The sequence below is a fragment of the Papio anubis genome, chromosome 14 (genome assembly GCF_008728515.1).
Source record: "Papio anubis isolate 15944 chromosome 14, Panubis1.0, whole genome shotgun sequence".
NCBI classification, from domain to species: Eukaryota; Metazoa; Chordata; class Mammalia; order Primates; family Cercopithecidae; genus Papio; species Papio anubis.
Window position 1 is genome coordinate 74832635 of NC_044989.1, and position 15158 is coordinate 74847792.

General features: G+C 40.3%; 1 protein-coding gene across 3 annotated transcripts in view; it reads right to left on the minus strand.

Annotated features, from left to right (window-relative positions):
- Nucleotides 1–15158, minus strand: part of M1AP (meiosis 1 associated protein) — a 96786-nt gene that overhangs the window by 24324 nt on the left and 57304 nt on the right. The gene's annotated exons all lie outside the window — the stretch shown is intronic.

Below are 15158 nucleotides of genomic sequence, written 5' to 3' on the forward strand. Positions count from 1 at the left end.
GCAACTCAAATCCCCTCAATAGGGAAATATTTAAATTATACACACTGAAACTATGTAGTATTATGCGTTTGTTAACAAAGCTAAATGTACTGACATGAAAAACTAGGAGATAGTAAGTAAATAAAGGAAGTTGTAGAACAGATATACCATGATCCCATTTATATAAAAATAAAACTATCTACATATAAATATACATATACGTAAATGCATTTTACAAAGCTCTGGAAGGCTATCATCAAACTGTTAACAGTGGACAGGAAGTAGAAATAGGGCAGGGTTCTGAGATACTTTCCCTTTTTACTATTCATACTTCTATACTGTTTTAATTTTATTGGCATCGTGCATTTCTTGTGTTAAAAAAAAATCCTAGGTCAGTCATGGTGGCTCACACCTGTAATCCCAGCACTTTGGGAGGCCGAGGCGGCAGATCACTTGAACTCAGGAGTTCGAGACCAGCCTGGCTAACATGGTGAAATCCCATCTCCACTAAAAATACAAAAATTAGCCAGGTGTGGTGGTGGGCGCCTGTAATCCCAGCTATGTGAAAGGCTGAGACACGAGAATTGCTTGAACCTGGGAGGCAGAGGCTACAGTGAACTAAGATCGGGCCACTGCACTCCAGCCTGGGCGACTCCATCTCAAAAGAAAAGAAATAATAATAATAAATAAAATAAATAAAAAATAAAACAAAGGAGAAAGAAATTCACTGTGAAAGCAAACAAACAACCCCAAAATATTCTAGAATATAAAAACAACCAAAAATTATACAGCAATGCAAATTAAATAGTTTAACAAAGGGGACTTAAGCTTCATGTTGTTGTTTTACAGTGAAAATGTGTTCTGTTACTACTTGTTATAAAAAACGAATTTAAAAAAACTAAAAGAAAAAAAGATGAATTTTTGGGCATCCCCTTATAGTAGAAAACCAAGCCTGGAGCATCAGTCATTGGCATACTGTATCTCACACGTGTGGTTAATAGCAAAGAGGATGGGGAGGGTCTAGGGGAGTGTGATTTAATTCCAAATCTGAATGAATGGAGCTGGGTAGGAGGAGTAATGAGGCTTTGCCGGTGTAATTCCAGCTTCAGGCAACACTAGCTAAGGAACTGGGGTCTGGGTCTGCAGGTAAAGGTCATCAGTGAAAGCCAAATATGAGGTGGTGGAAGAAGCACAGAGCAAATAAGGGAAGAGCTAGAAAGGAGCTGAGGGGGAACGCTACTTTCCTTGCTTCATCAGGAGGGATCTCTGAAATTCTTTTACAAAGGGCCTAAGAAAAGCCAGTTGCTCCAATGAATTAGCTTCTGTGTATGACTCATAGACCCCAGGGAGAAGGCTGGATTATTTCTAGAACGACATTCCTGAGGACAAGTTTGCAGAGGTGGCAGACTTTCCACAGGGAACAAAGGGGCTTCAGTCCAACATACTTCTTCCAACACAGGGGAACTGTGGTGAAAAATGACTTCATGTCATATTTAACAACTTATCCTGCAGCTGAAAAGGGGCATGAAATGCATTTCTCTATGGCCAGAATGATGAAAACTCTGCCATCTTCCATGAATAGTTATGAGGATTCATTAGTTAACTAGTTAGTTATTTCATTCATTCCATCAGATATAACTGACACTCTGTGCCCTTAAGGAGTTTATAAAGCAACATGAATCTTGACCATTTTTCCCCAAATTCTCATCTGCCTCATTATGTTTTAGGGTACTACTGTGATATATATAAAGTCATTGTCAAAAAAAAAACTCCTTGTAAGTAAAGAGAAATGTCTTTTTAAAAAATAATGTGAATTTTATTTTGTCACAGGCAAAACAAGAAGTAATTTAATTTTTCTAAGCCTGAAGCCTGTGCTTTGATTTGAGTAACAAGTATGAAAATGACTGAGCAGCTTCTCCTCAGTGAGGCGAAACAGTTCTTAAAGCATAAAGTGGCAGCTACTAAAGCAATGCAATCAACACCAGGCGTGGTGGCTCATGCCTGTAGTCCCAGCTACTTAGAAGTCTGAGGCAGGAGGATAGCTTGAGCCCAAAAGTTCAAGACCCACCTGGGCAACATAGTGAGACATTGTCTCAGTTGCAAAAACAAAAACAAAAACAAAACAAAACAACAAAAAAACAAAAACAAAACCAGAATTGAGCAAAGGAGCTAAGAAAGTAGAGAAGATAAAATTGCTTAGAGTTGAAATGACAGAATTTTGGGGAAAAGAAGTGTTTCTTTTCTTCCCCCCAGGGAAAGGGTGGATGATTAGACACTCCTACCACAGACAATGTGAGGGAACAATGCAAAGTCATCTCCCATCAAGAATCTGGAAGTAAGGAAAATAAAGGTTTCCTCAGAGAGTTAAACTATAAAATCAACCAGAATGGTGAGGCCAATGAAAAAGTTACCCTAAGAAGGGAGAATGGCTTATTGTCCAGGGCAAGATTTGACTGTAGCCTTATTTGACTTTTGATGTTATGGGCATGTGTGTGTGTGTGTGTGTGTGTGTGTGTGTGTGTGTGTGTGTATATATATATATATTTTTTTTTTTTTTTTGAGATAGGGTCTCACTCTGTCACCCATGTTGAAGTGTAGTGGTGTGATCTCAGCTCTCTGCAACCTCCACCTCTTGGGCTCAAGTGATTCTTCTGCCTCAGCATCCCAAGTAGCTGGGAATACAGGTGTGAGCCACCACAATGGGCTAATTTTTGTATTTTTTGTAGAGATGGGGTTTTACCGTGTTGCTCAGGGTGGTCTCAAACTCCTGAGCTCAAGAAATCCATCTGCGTCAACCTCCCAAAATGCTAGGATTGCAGGTGTGAGCCACCCTGCCCGGCCTATATTGGCATATCTAAAGAATGAATGCATCTGTTGGAAGAGGAGAGGGTTGGCCAAAAACGCAGAGAACGGGAACAACAGGGATGCATGCTGGCAATGCCCACCTGAGTGCAGCTCAGAGAAGGCATGCGGACTCAGTGATGTGTCCCAGTGGCAGAGATGTGTTTTTCAAGTCTCTGCTCTTTTTTGTGATTATGGTTATGCTTCTCCCTCTAAAACATTCTGGCTTATCCTTTAGTCTTGAGCCTAGGAAGGTGTGTGTCTTTAAAAGAGTGCTGGCAAAATTAACTTTCTGATCCTGCAGAGCTAAACAGCCAGGCTTAAAGCACAGCCTCTCTATGAAGGAAAATGTCATGTGGTTAGGTCCTCCTGGCAGCCAGCTAGGCAGCAGTCTTCCCTGCTGTCACCCATTAATGTTCTGACATTCCTTTCTAAGTTCTTAATCTACATGTTCTTGGAAGAGCCATGGAGCAGAACTGCTTTCTTGAAAAAGTTCTCATATAATCTCCATAGAGGTGCTGTGTCTCAGGTTTGAGTTTTCAGTTCTGCAGTTTCAGAAGGGAGTGAACACTCTCTTGGGGACAGACTTACATTATCTAAACTAGAGACTTATGTGTAAACCAGAATGTTTTAGAGGCTAAACTTATTTTTCATTTTCTTTGTCACTGGTCTAGGCATTCATTTCCTTGTGCCTGGATTATGGCAGTAGCTTCTTAACTGTCCTAGCAAACTCCATTTCTTTCCTTCCATTACTTATTATTACTACTACCAGTTACTTTTTCTGAAACATGGTTTCATCAGATCCCTCCTTTGCTCAAGAGCACACACTGCCTTCTTGTTGTCACTCACTCATCCTGTATCACTTGGTACTACTCATTATTCCACAAGTACCCTACTCTTTCCTTCCTCTGTGATGGCTCAGACTATTTCCTCCTCATCACTACCTGTTGAGATATTGGCATCCTTGAAGCCTAAGTTCAAATGTCACCTCCTTCATGAAGTCTGCCATTATTGTATTCCCTCCATTATTGTAGCCCCACAGCTTTTGGTTTACATTTGTAATATAGTTCATATTACACTTTACCTTGGTACTATTGTTATTTGGGAATACCTTTGATCTCTCCCATCTAAATGTGAATTAAAAGGTAGAAATTGTTTCTTTTCACTTTTATCCTCCCTATCAGTGCCTTGCATAGAGCTGAAGCTTAGCAAATGCCTGAGTTGAACAGTGGCTCCCTCCTCCTCAGCTCTCATTACTTTTTCCTATAACTCTTGAGCTTCGTCTAAGTTAGTCTCTTTGCCACATGACTTCCTTCCTTCCTTAGTGCTTTCATTACTGTCAGCCCATGGCCTGCAGCTCTTCCAGAACTCAACTCTTTGTCCAAGAAGTTATGCTTAACTATATCCTCCCTTATCTAGCTTTAATTGCCATCCCTGGGTATCTGTGGGCTTCATTTGGGCAATATTAATCACATTGCTGATTTTTTTTTAAAAAGATTTTCTTCTTTTCCTGAGTTTATGAAAGGCTTGATGGAAAGATCAGGGTTTGACGTGAGGCTTAAAAGTTGTTAGCAGCCAGGCACGGTGGCTCATGCCTGTAATCCCAGCACTTTGGGAGGCCAAGGCGGCCAGATCACCTAAGGTTGGGAGTTCAAGACCAGCCTGACCAATGTGGAGAAACCCCGTCTCTACTAAAAATACAAAAAATTAGCCAGGTGTGGTGGTGCATGCCTGTAATCCCAGCTACTTGGGAGGCTGAGGCAGGAGAATGGCTTGAACCTGGGAGGTGGAGGTTGTGGTGAGCTGAGATCGCGCCATTGCACTCTAACCTGGGCAACAAGAGTGAAACTCCATCTCCAAAAAAAAAAAAAAAAGTTGTTAGCTATGTGATTTTGGGCAAAGTGGAATAGTACAACCTATTTCTTAATAAAGCACTAAAAAGCGAGATGATTATCTATAAATGGCATCCAGTAGGTCCAACAAATATAATTTTCTTCCTTTTCTCTCATCCACAAAATGATGAACTCTTATATGATAATAGTATGTTTTCCTTTTTTTTTTTCTTTTTTGAGATGGAGTCCCGCTCTGTTCCCCAGGCTGGAGTGCAGTGGCGCAATCTTGGCTCACTGCAAGCTCTGCCTCCCAGGTTCACACCATTCTCCTGCCTCAGCCTTGCGAGTAGCTAGGACTACAGGTGCCCGCCACCACACCCGGCTAATTGTTTTGTATTTTTAGTAGAGACAGGGTTTCACCGTGTTAGTCAGGATGGTCTCGATCTCCTGACCTCGTGATCCACCCGTCTCGGCCTCCCAAAGTGCTGGGATTACAGGCGTGAGCCACCGCGCCCGGCCATATGTTTTCCTTTTTCAATGCTTTTTTCCCCCTTGGTCACTGCTTTCTACTCCCAACTACCATACATAGAACACCAACAACTAGTACATATTGTGTTCCTCACAAATACAACTAAATGTGCTAAATCTGGGGATCAGGGAGGAGACTTCTCAGATTTTGAAAAATAGCTCCCTTGCTGGCAGGGGAGCAGGGCATCCGTGCACTAGATGAACAGGTCACACCAATGTCATGAAATGGAAAGGTTACAGGAGTGAAACGGTAGCCCTTTGTGTTTGGATAGTTAAAGCAGTGAGGAAGGCCTGGTTCACTGCAGCCCAAGCTGCAGCCAGCATTCACATTGTTTTTGGACTTATCCTGCCCTCCTGTGGCCACAATGGGAAAAAACTAAGAAAGCCAAATGATTGAAGATTAGGTGATACCTGAAGTAGACCCTCTCAGAAGAAAGCTTAAAATAGGGTTATAAAATTAAAGTGTGTTTAAAATAGGAGACTTTAACACACATACGTGCATATACAATGTCTGTATTTCTCTCTTCACATAAAATGTCGAAAGTAGAGGCCCAGAAAAGGTGCTCTTGCCCAATCCTCCACATCTTCCCCTGTGCCACAGGGCCCTAACCTCTAGGCCTGACCTGTTCCTTTCTGAATGACATTTATGAGGCCTGTACTTGGATGTCACGGATGGGCTTCAGACATTCTGAGAACTCCTTGAAATTATACACAATTCATCTGTACATGCATAGATGTATTTTGGTGGGGTGGGGAAGGGGGAAAGCCCCTAGCTTTTATCAGATTCTCAAAAGAGCTCTATGACCCCCAAAAGGTCAAGAACCACTACAGAGACTATAGAGTCACAGTATCTTAGCCTGCCTGGGTTGGTTTACAATTAGCTGTCTACTCTCTGAATACAGGATAGTTATAGGATGTTAACAACCAGGGTAAGTAATCACAGCAGATAAAGCTTAGTCAGGAACAACAGTGCAGCATCATCCAACCGTTGTCTTTAAATCAACACAACATGAGAATAATCTAGCAGCTCACAACGGTGAGGCAGTCGAGCTTGTCTTTGTAAGCTCATTTGCCCCATTTGTGGAAGTGATGCTTGGACCCTAGGAAAAAGGAGAAGCCCCTTGAAAGAGGTGGCAGGGGTGGTGGTAGTGGTTATCAACATGCAAACTCAGTGCAGAGAGGTGAGTGCAGGAATGGACCTAGTAGTGACTACCTTCCTGGAGCCCCAGTCTGTAAGAGGATCAAAACATCACCATAACTGTAATGAGATAGAGAAAATTTATATCCCAGAATTCTTTGCAGAGAGAGAACTGTTGTCATTCATTCATTCGCCTAGTCATTCATTTATTTAGTTTGTCATTGAAGCACTTATTAGTTTACTGTCTTTTACGAGCCAGGCGCTTATTGGTGTCATCAAGAAAAAAGACAAATTGCCTACTTTCGTGGCTTATATTCTAGTGAGAGAACAGATAATAAGCAAATAAAATAGAATACAATTTCAGACAATGATAGATACTATGAATAAAAATAAAGGGGTGTGTGTGTGTATATGTGTGTGTGTATATGTGTGTGTGTGTGTGCGTGCACGCGTGTATGCATGTGAATTTTTAGCTTGGCTGGCCAGGGAAGTATTCTCTAAGAAGGTGATAGTTGGGCAGAAACTTGAATGAAGTGAAGTGAGTCATAAAAACATTTGTGTGAAGATTGTTTCTTACAGAGAGATGAGCCAGTTCAAAGGTCTTGAGATGGAAATGAGTTTTTTCTTTTGGGGGATTAGCCAGAAGACTAAAGCAGAATAAAGAAGGAAGTGAGGATGAGCTAATAAGCTGCTGGGGTGAAGGACAGGACCCCCAAAGTGGCACACTAATGTATCAACAGGGCTCACTACACTTGCTTTGAAGAAGGGTGGGTTTCATTATTTGGTATTGCTCAGGAAGTGTGCAAGAATGGGGCAAAGTAAAGCAAGTTCCTTTTTCTTTCTCTTTTTCTTTGCAGCTCTTAGCTTCTAAACAATTGCTGAATTAGCATTTTAAAAATATTTGTTTGAAGGTGTGCCCAAGCTATCAGCTTGTGTGAGGTGCCACATGTCCCAGCCCAGCCTTACCGCTTATGCTTTCCTGTTGTGTGGTGCTGGCAGGCAGTGGGGAAGGAGGGAAGAGGAATCTGGGAGTTCTATGAGCAGAGCTCAAGCAGAGATCCTTCAGCTTGTAGTGGACATGCCTCTTTCCCAGCTCTGGTCAGCTACCCAGGGAATTCTATTGTTAGCAGTTGTCCATTCACCTGCCCTCATCAAGCTAATATAGTCTAAGGCAGGCTGAAAAAAATAATTGACTGTTAACTAAAGAACAAATGGTTCACAATGGATGATTTATATTAGGGATGTCCAATCTTTTGGCTTCCCTGGGCCACACTGGAAGAAGAAGATTTGTCTTGGGCCACACATAAAATGCACTAACACTGATGATAGCTGAGGAGCTAAAAAACAAACCTTATAATGTTTTAAGAAAGTTTACGAATTTGTGTTGGGTTGCATTCAAACCCATCCTGGGCTGCATACGGCCTGCGGGAAGCAGGTTGGACAAACCTGATTTACATCATTTCTGACTAGGGAATAGTGGGTTCTGTTTGGGCTGCTATCACAAAATACCATAAACCAGTTTTTTTTTTTTTTTTTTTTTTTTTAACCAAAGCCACTATTTCTCACTGTTTTGGAGGCTGGGAAGTCCAAGATCAAGGTGCTGGCAGATTCAATGTCTGGGGAGGACCTGTTTTTGGTTGATAAACGGCCCCTTCTCACTGTGTCCTCATATGGTGGAGGCGGCAAACAAGCTCCTAAGGGAACATTTTATAAAAGCACTAATCCCATTCAGGAGGATTCTGCCCTCCCTCATGACCTAAGCCAGCATTCAAAGGCCCCATCTCCTAATACTATCTTACTGGTGATTAAAGGTTTCAAAGATTAATTTTGGGGGGGGGGCGGGATACAACATTCAGACCATAGCAGACTCCCTTAGCTCTAAGATAGGTCTCAAATACTATAGTTTCAAATGTAGTATTTCAGCCTTTAGTAAACAGATGAATTGGGTAAGAAAAAGTTTAGGGAGTGTTTTGGCTGGGAGTGTAGCCTTTTTAAAATCTCTTTTTCTTAAGCTTGTGTGTTTCTAAGAGGGCAGAAGTGGGGACTGCCCTGTGAGAGAAGCTGTACTGCACCCCTCACCTCTGGAGCCATGTAAGTGTTCCCGGATTGCCAATCCCACTTTGAATTGAGCAACTTGCTCTGCCCTGGACAGCCCAGAGAGAACATATTGCAGGTACAGGAGAGAGGGGCCCTGGTTAAGGCAGGATATACCTGCCTCTGGCACCAGTTGTAGCACCTTATCTACCTCTGTACCCACTGCACTAGCACAGTGTTCAGCATATAACAGGGGCTCAGTAAACGTTATCTTGAACAGAAGAAACTAGCCAGCGTGGTGCTTACTTTCTCTGTGACGTTAGGCCAGTCACTTCATCTCTTTAAGCTCAATTTCTCCATCTGTAAAATGGGAATGATAGTAATACCTAGGCTAAGGGTTTACTTGAATATGAAATAATGACACTTGACTCCTGAAAGCAATTTGTGGACTTTAAAGCACCATGCAACTATAAGGGATGATGGAGTATAAAGCTGCCTCCCAGCTGTCTATGTAGTAGATATGAACATTTTATTCACTAAAAGCCAGTGCCATTTCTTTTGCTGAAAATTTTCTCTTCAATAAATATCTAAGTTGCAGGAAAATATATTTTATCTATGGGTCTCAATGGCTGTCTTTTCATTTTATTGGAAAAATGCAGCTTATATGCAAAAGAGATTGATCACTATTGATTGAAATATTCCAAAGTCTAAAGTAATTTTTTGACAGGAGAAACACTAGACTTAGAAGGTATTTTAAAAGTCTTCTTCTTCTACAGAGACTAATACATATATTCTATAAACCAAAAAGCATTTAATGTAAATTGCAATGCAAAATTGAAAAGCTGGGAAGAAATGTTGTCATAGGCACTGTGGTGGGGGAGGGAGCAAGGGAAGGGGTTATTTAGAAGTTTGAATCAAGAAGAAAGCAGAGCTAGGAAGGCATTACATCTTTTGACATGACCCAAGAATCACACCAAGCAGTTGTGACTCCTTAATACCTAAGGGAACTGAAAGAAAGAGCTGCCTTGAGGTGAAAATAAAAGTAAGTGGAGCCATGAAAGAAAGGACTTACTTGGGGGAGCTAAATAGAGTAAGGAAAAGCTAAACAAGACACTCAAATCAAAGAAAGTCGTAAGACATACTCTTTTATTTTTTTGAGACGGAGTCTCTAGGCTGGAGTGCAGTGGTGCGACCTCGGCTCACTGCAACCTACATCTCACAGGTTCAAGTGATTTTCCCTTCTCAGCCTCCTGAGTAGCCAGGATTACAGGTGCCTGCCACCATGCCTGCCTAATTTTTGTGTATGTGTGTGTTTTTTATTTTTATTTTTTTTAGTAGAGACGGGGTTTCACCATGTTGGCCAGGCTTGTCTTGAACTCCTGACCTAAGTGATCCGCCCACCTCGGCCTCCCAAAGTGCTGGGATCACAGGCATGAGTCACCGTACCCAGCCCTAAGACATATTCTTAAAAAAATTGTAGATAGACTGTATAACAGCTGTGCAAGAGACTCTGTGTATATATATGCATTTTTGTAGATCGGCGGGTGTATCTTCAGGGTATTACATTCCTAGCAGTGGGCCTGGTGACTTCTAGGGATAGAAGTAAAACACATATGTAATTTTGTGTTTAAAAATAAACACATGCCACTTCTATTGGTGTTTTACTTTTAAACTTTTGCCAATCTAATAATGGGTAGGAAATAATATTTTGGTATAGTATTAATTATCATTTCTCTATTTATGGGTGAGGTTGAACATATTTTCATGTTTAAGGACCATTTAAAAATCTGTTTTTGAATTATGTGTTTATGACTTTTGTCCATTTTTCTCTAGTGTTTTTGGTCTTTTACTCCTCAGTTTTAAAGTGTTCTTTATATATTAGCGATGTTAGCCTTTTTTTTTTTTTTTCCCATGGCATAAATTGCAAATACTTTCTCCTGGTTTTTCAGTTGTCTTTTGACATTGTTTATGGTACTTTCTGCCATGCCAAAGATTTTTATTTTCATATAGTTAAATAAATAAATCTTTTCTTTATTGTACCTGGATTCTGAATCACAGTTAAATGACCTTTATCTATGCTGAGATTATAAAGAAATTCGCCAATGTTTACTTTTAATACTTTTAATATTATTATTTACATTTGGATTCCTGGTCCATTTGGAATCTTTTCCAGATGGCTAACCAGTTGTCCCTGCATTACTTTTTGAGCAAGTTCATCTCTGCCTTAGTGATTTGAGATGTCTCCTTTATCCTATGCTAAATTAATATCTATATTTGTGTCTCTTTCTGGACCTTGAATATGTATATAGTTGTGTCCCAATCAATTCTTGCACTGTACTAACTAATGCTCTAGTGCTGGGTATATGATGGGGCTGATTTCAGACAGAGAAGTGGCCAGATTGTCCCCAGATTGGGTAATGGCAACATAAGTCATTTGCCAAGTAAAGCAGTGGTGTCAAGCATGTTAGGGGATGGGGAATGAGGACAGAAGAGGTGAGATTTAATCAGAACTTCTTTTAAGCAAAAATCTCCTAAAGACAGAGAGTGAGAGATATGATAGAGAACTTGAGCTTATTGAGCTGAAGAGAAGGCAGAAAATGAGGTAAAAAGAAAGAACCAAAATGAAGAAGAGTAAATAAGGGAATTCCAGTCTGGTTAGGTTCCAGTACCCAACCAACTGATTTTCTTGTAAAAAACAGCAATAAACTCTGAACAATATTTATTTTATTTATTTATTTATTTATTTTTTTGAGACAGAGACTCATTCTGTCACTCCGGCTGGAGTACAGTGGTGCAATCTTGACTCACTGCAACTTCCACCTTCCAGACTCAAATGATTCTCAAGCTTCAGCCTCCTGAATAGCTGGGACTACAGGTGTGCACCACTGCATCTGGCTAAGCTTTGTATTTTTAGTAGAGACAGGGTTTCACAATGTTTGCCAAGCTGGTCCTGAACTCCTGGCCTCAAGTGATCTGCCTGCCTCAGCCTCCCAAAGAGCTGGGATTACAGGTGTGAGCCCCTGCGCCTGGCCTGAACAATATTTAAAAATCAACTACCTGAAGGCTCTGCAGAGTGACCAAAAGTAGACAGACTTTGGAGAGGAGTTGAAACTTGAAGTAACCAAGTAAACCAGCAAGGAATGAATTCCCCATTTTTTGCACTTTCTAAGAGTGGCTGTAGTCACAACAGTGTGGAGGCAGCTAAAAATTGGAAAGGAAGGCCTTTGTCTTTCACTAGCATTGCCAGGGTAAGGAGTCTGGGGCAACCAGGACCTCCAGAGAGTGAGGAAGAAATCCATGAAATGAGAGAGCCAGAGCCGGAGTGCCCTAAATTATGTGTTTAAACTTGGCCTAGGTAAATAGCTGATTGGACCTTGCACTATACACATATGGGGTGAACTGAAAGCAGCTTATAGTTTAGGCTTAAAGATTGAGACTAAGATCTGAGTCCCTGCTCACTGCAGGCACAACAGGTTGTAGTTTGAGTTTAACTGAGTTAATTGTCTGAAAAATAAACACTTTTCAGAGCAATATAATAGAATCCAGAGTCTTTATAACGCAATGTTCACAAAATACAACCCAAATGTTTTGGCATACTGAGACAGAAAACTGTGACTCAGTCTCAAAGGAAAATATAAGTCAACAGATGCAAACCCCAAGATGACAGAGATGTTGGATTTATCAGGCAAGTATTTTAAAATAGCATAATTAGAATTTGCTCAATGAAGAATGGAAAATATGTTTATAATAAATGAAAAGATAGGACAATACTAACCAACCAAGCAAAAAGTCACAGTCTTGGGCTGTGCAGAACAATTTAAAAAGATTTAACATATGGGTAATTGAAGTCCTAGAAAGAGAGAGAGAAAGAATGAGGCAGACAAAATACAAAAACAACAACAACAACAAAAAAAGGCAGAACATTTCCTAAGTTGGGTTAAAGATGTAAATTTACAGGCTGGGCACAGTGACTCATGCCTGTAATCCTGGCATTTTCAGAGGCCAAGGCGGGAGGATTGCCTGAGCCCGGGAGTTTGAGATCAGCCTGGGCAACATGGTGAAACCTCATCTCTACAAAAAAAAATTACAAAAATTAGCTGGGTGTGGTAGCACGAGTCTGTGGTCCCAGCTACTTGGGGGGCTGAAGTGGGAGGATCACCTGAGCCCAGGAGGTAGAGGCTGCAGTGAACTGTGATCACACTACTGCACTCCAGCCTGAGTGACACAGTGAGATCCTATCTCAAAATAAAAAAGATAATCAATTTTCAGATTCACGAGGCTCAGGAAACCCCAAATAGGATGAATTAGAAGAAATTCACACCTAAACACATCATTGTCAAGCTGCTGAATAATAAACATAAGAGAAATTTCTTGAAAGTGCTAGAAAAAATTATCCTTTACATACAGAGAAAAATGAATCAGGGACTGTAACTTTTGATCAGAAACCATGAAAGGCCAGAAGACAGTGGAACAACATCAAGCAATCCTCCCACCTCAGCTTTCCAAGTAGCTGGGACTACACGTGTGCACCACCACACCCGGCTAATTTTTTGATTTTTTGTAGATGAAGTCTCACTATGTTGCCCAGGCTGGTCTTCAACTCCTGACCTCAAGCAATCCTCCCTGCTTGGCCTCCCAAAGTGCTGGGATTACAGGTATGAGCCACCATGCCTGGCCCTCTTAAGTTCTTTAAAATATGTTCTTTAAGTTCTTTAAAACATGTTTGCTTAAAGGCAAAAACTTTTTTTTTTTTTTTTTGGAGACAGGGTCTTACTCTGTCACTCAGGCTGGAGTGCAGTGGCGTGATTATGGCTCACTGCAGCCTTGACCTTCCAGGCTCAAGTGATCCTCCCATCTCAGCCTCCCGAGTAGCTGTGATTACAGGTGCACACTACCATGCCAGGTTAATTTTTGTATTTTTTGTAGTGATGGGGTTTCACCATGTTGCCCAGGCTGGTCTTGAACTCCTGAGCTCAAGGCATCTGCCTGTCTTGGCCTCTCAAGATGCTGGGATTATAGGCTAAAGCAAAGATTTCAACACTTTCTTGTGGAGTTTATATAGATGTAATACACATGACAATTTTAACATGAAAGATAGTGTATGTGAATGGGAGCAGTAAATGGACTTAACAGCAAGTTTTCTATATTTTACATGAAATGGTACTATATATATTAATTCTGAATAGGCTATAAAATAGTTTTTAAAATACATTTTAATTCCCACAAGGTCTTTATATTTTACGTGAATATTGTAATCCTGAGGTTTCTATATTTTATATTAAATGGTATTATATTGACTCTAAGTAGACTATAAAAAGTTAGGTATATATAATGTAATTCATAGAGAAACCACAAAAAATGCAAAGATGAATGGCTAAATGACAATAGATAAATTAACATGAAATTGAAAAATATTTAAATAATCTAAAAGAAAGCAGGAAAGCAGGGAAGAAAAATGAAAAACAGGACAAACAGAAAATGAAATGGTAGACCTGAGTCCAACTATAAGAATATGTATGGTAAATGTTAAGGGACTCTACATTCTAAATAAAAGCCAGAGATGATCAGAATAGACATAAAGCAATACCCAGCTATATGCTGTCTATAAGAGAGAGACTTTAAGTACAAAGACATAAATGAATTGAAAGTAAATGGATGGGAAAAGATAAACCATAAAAACAGTAAGACGGCAGGGCCTGGTGGCTCACGCCTGTAATCCCAGCACTTTGGGAGGCCAAGGCAGGCGGATCACGAGGTCAAGAGATCGAGACCATCCTGGCTAACACGGTGAAACCCTGTCTCTACTAAAAATACAAAAAATTAGCTGGGTGTGGTGGCGGGCACCTGTAGTCCCAGCTACTCAGGAGGCTGAGGCAGGAGAATGGTATGAACCTGCGAGGCAGAGCTTGCAGTGAGCCGAGATCACACCACTGCACTCCAGCCTGGGCAACAGAGTGAGACTCTGTCTCAAAACAACAACAACAACAACAAAACAGTAAGACCCAAGATAAATGAAAACATATATCCACACAAAGATTTGTGTACAAACATTCATAGCAGCTTTCTTCACAACAGTCAAAAAATGGAAACAATAGAAATATCCATTAATATGTAAATGTTTAAACAAAATATGACACATTCATGCAATATACCACTATGCAGCAATAAAAAGAAAACTCACTATTGATATAAACAACATGGACGAATCTCAAAATCTGAATTAAAAAATATAAATACAAAAGGTGTGTGTACTTCAGGATTCCACTTACACAAAATACAGACTAATCTACAGACAAAAAGCAGGTAAGTGGTCTTACCTGGGGCTGGAGGGATGGATGGAATGTAAAGCGGCAAGAAAAATCTTTTTTGAGGATGAGGGAAATGTTCTGTATCTTGATTGTGATGATGATTTGTGGGCATATACATTGGTCAAAATTCACTGAATTGTATACTTTGAATGGATGCAACTTACGGTATGTAAATTAATCCCCAATAAAGGAAGGAAAGGAAACATTTTTAAAATTCCAATTTTTAAATAATTTTATATTTTCTACTGAACTCAAAAAATTATTTAACTCCAGTTTTAAAGAGAACAATTTGCTATTTTTCTGAGACCATGACTTCTGTTAATGAAATAAACAAATATCTTTCTGTATTAAAAATCTTTAGGTAATAAACACAACAGTGGTTCTAATTTAGTCTTAACGCCAGAGGGAAATGACTTTAATGCAGTTATCAAAGGCAGACACAATGAACAGTTGTGTTTTCCGGTCTATTTTCTAAGACACCGAAAGGGAGAAAATCAA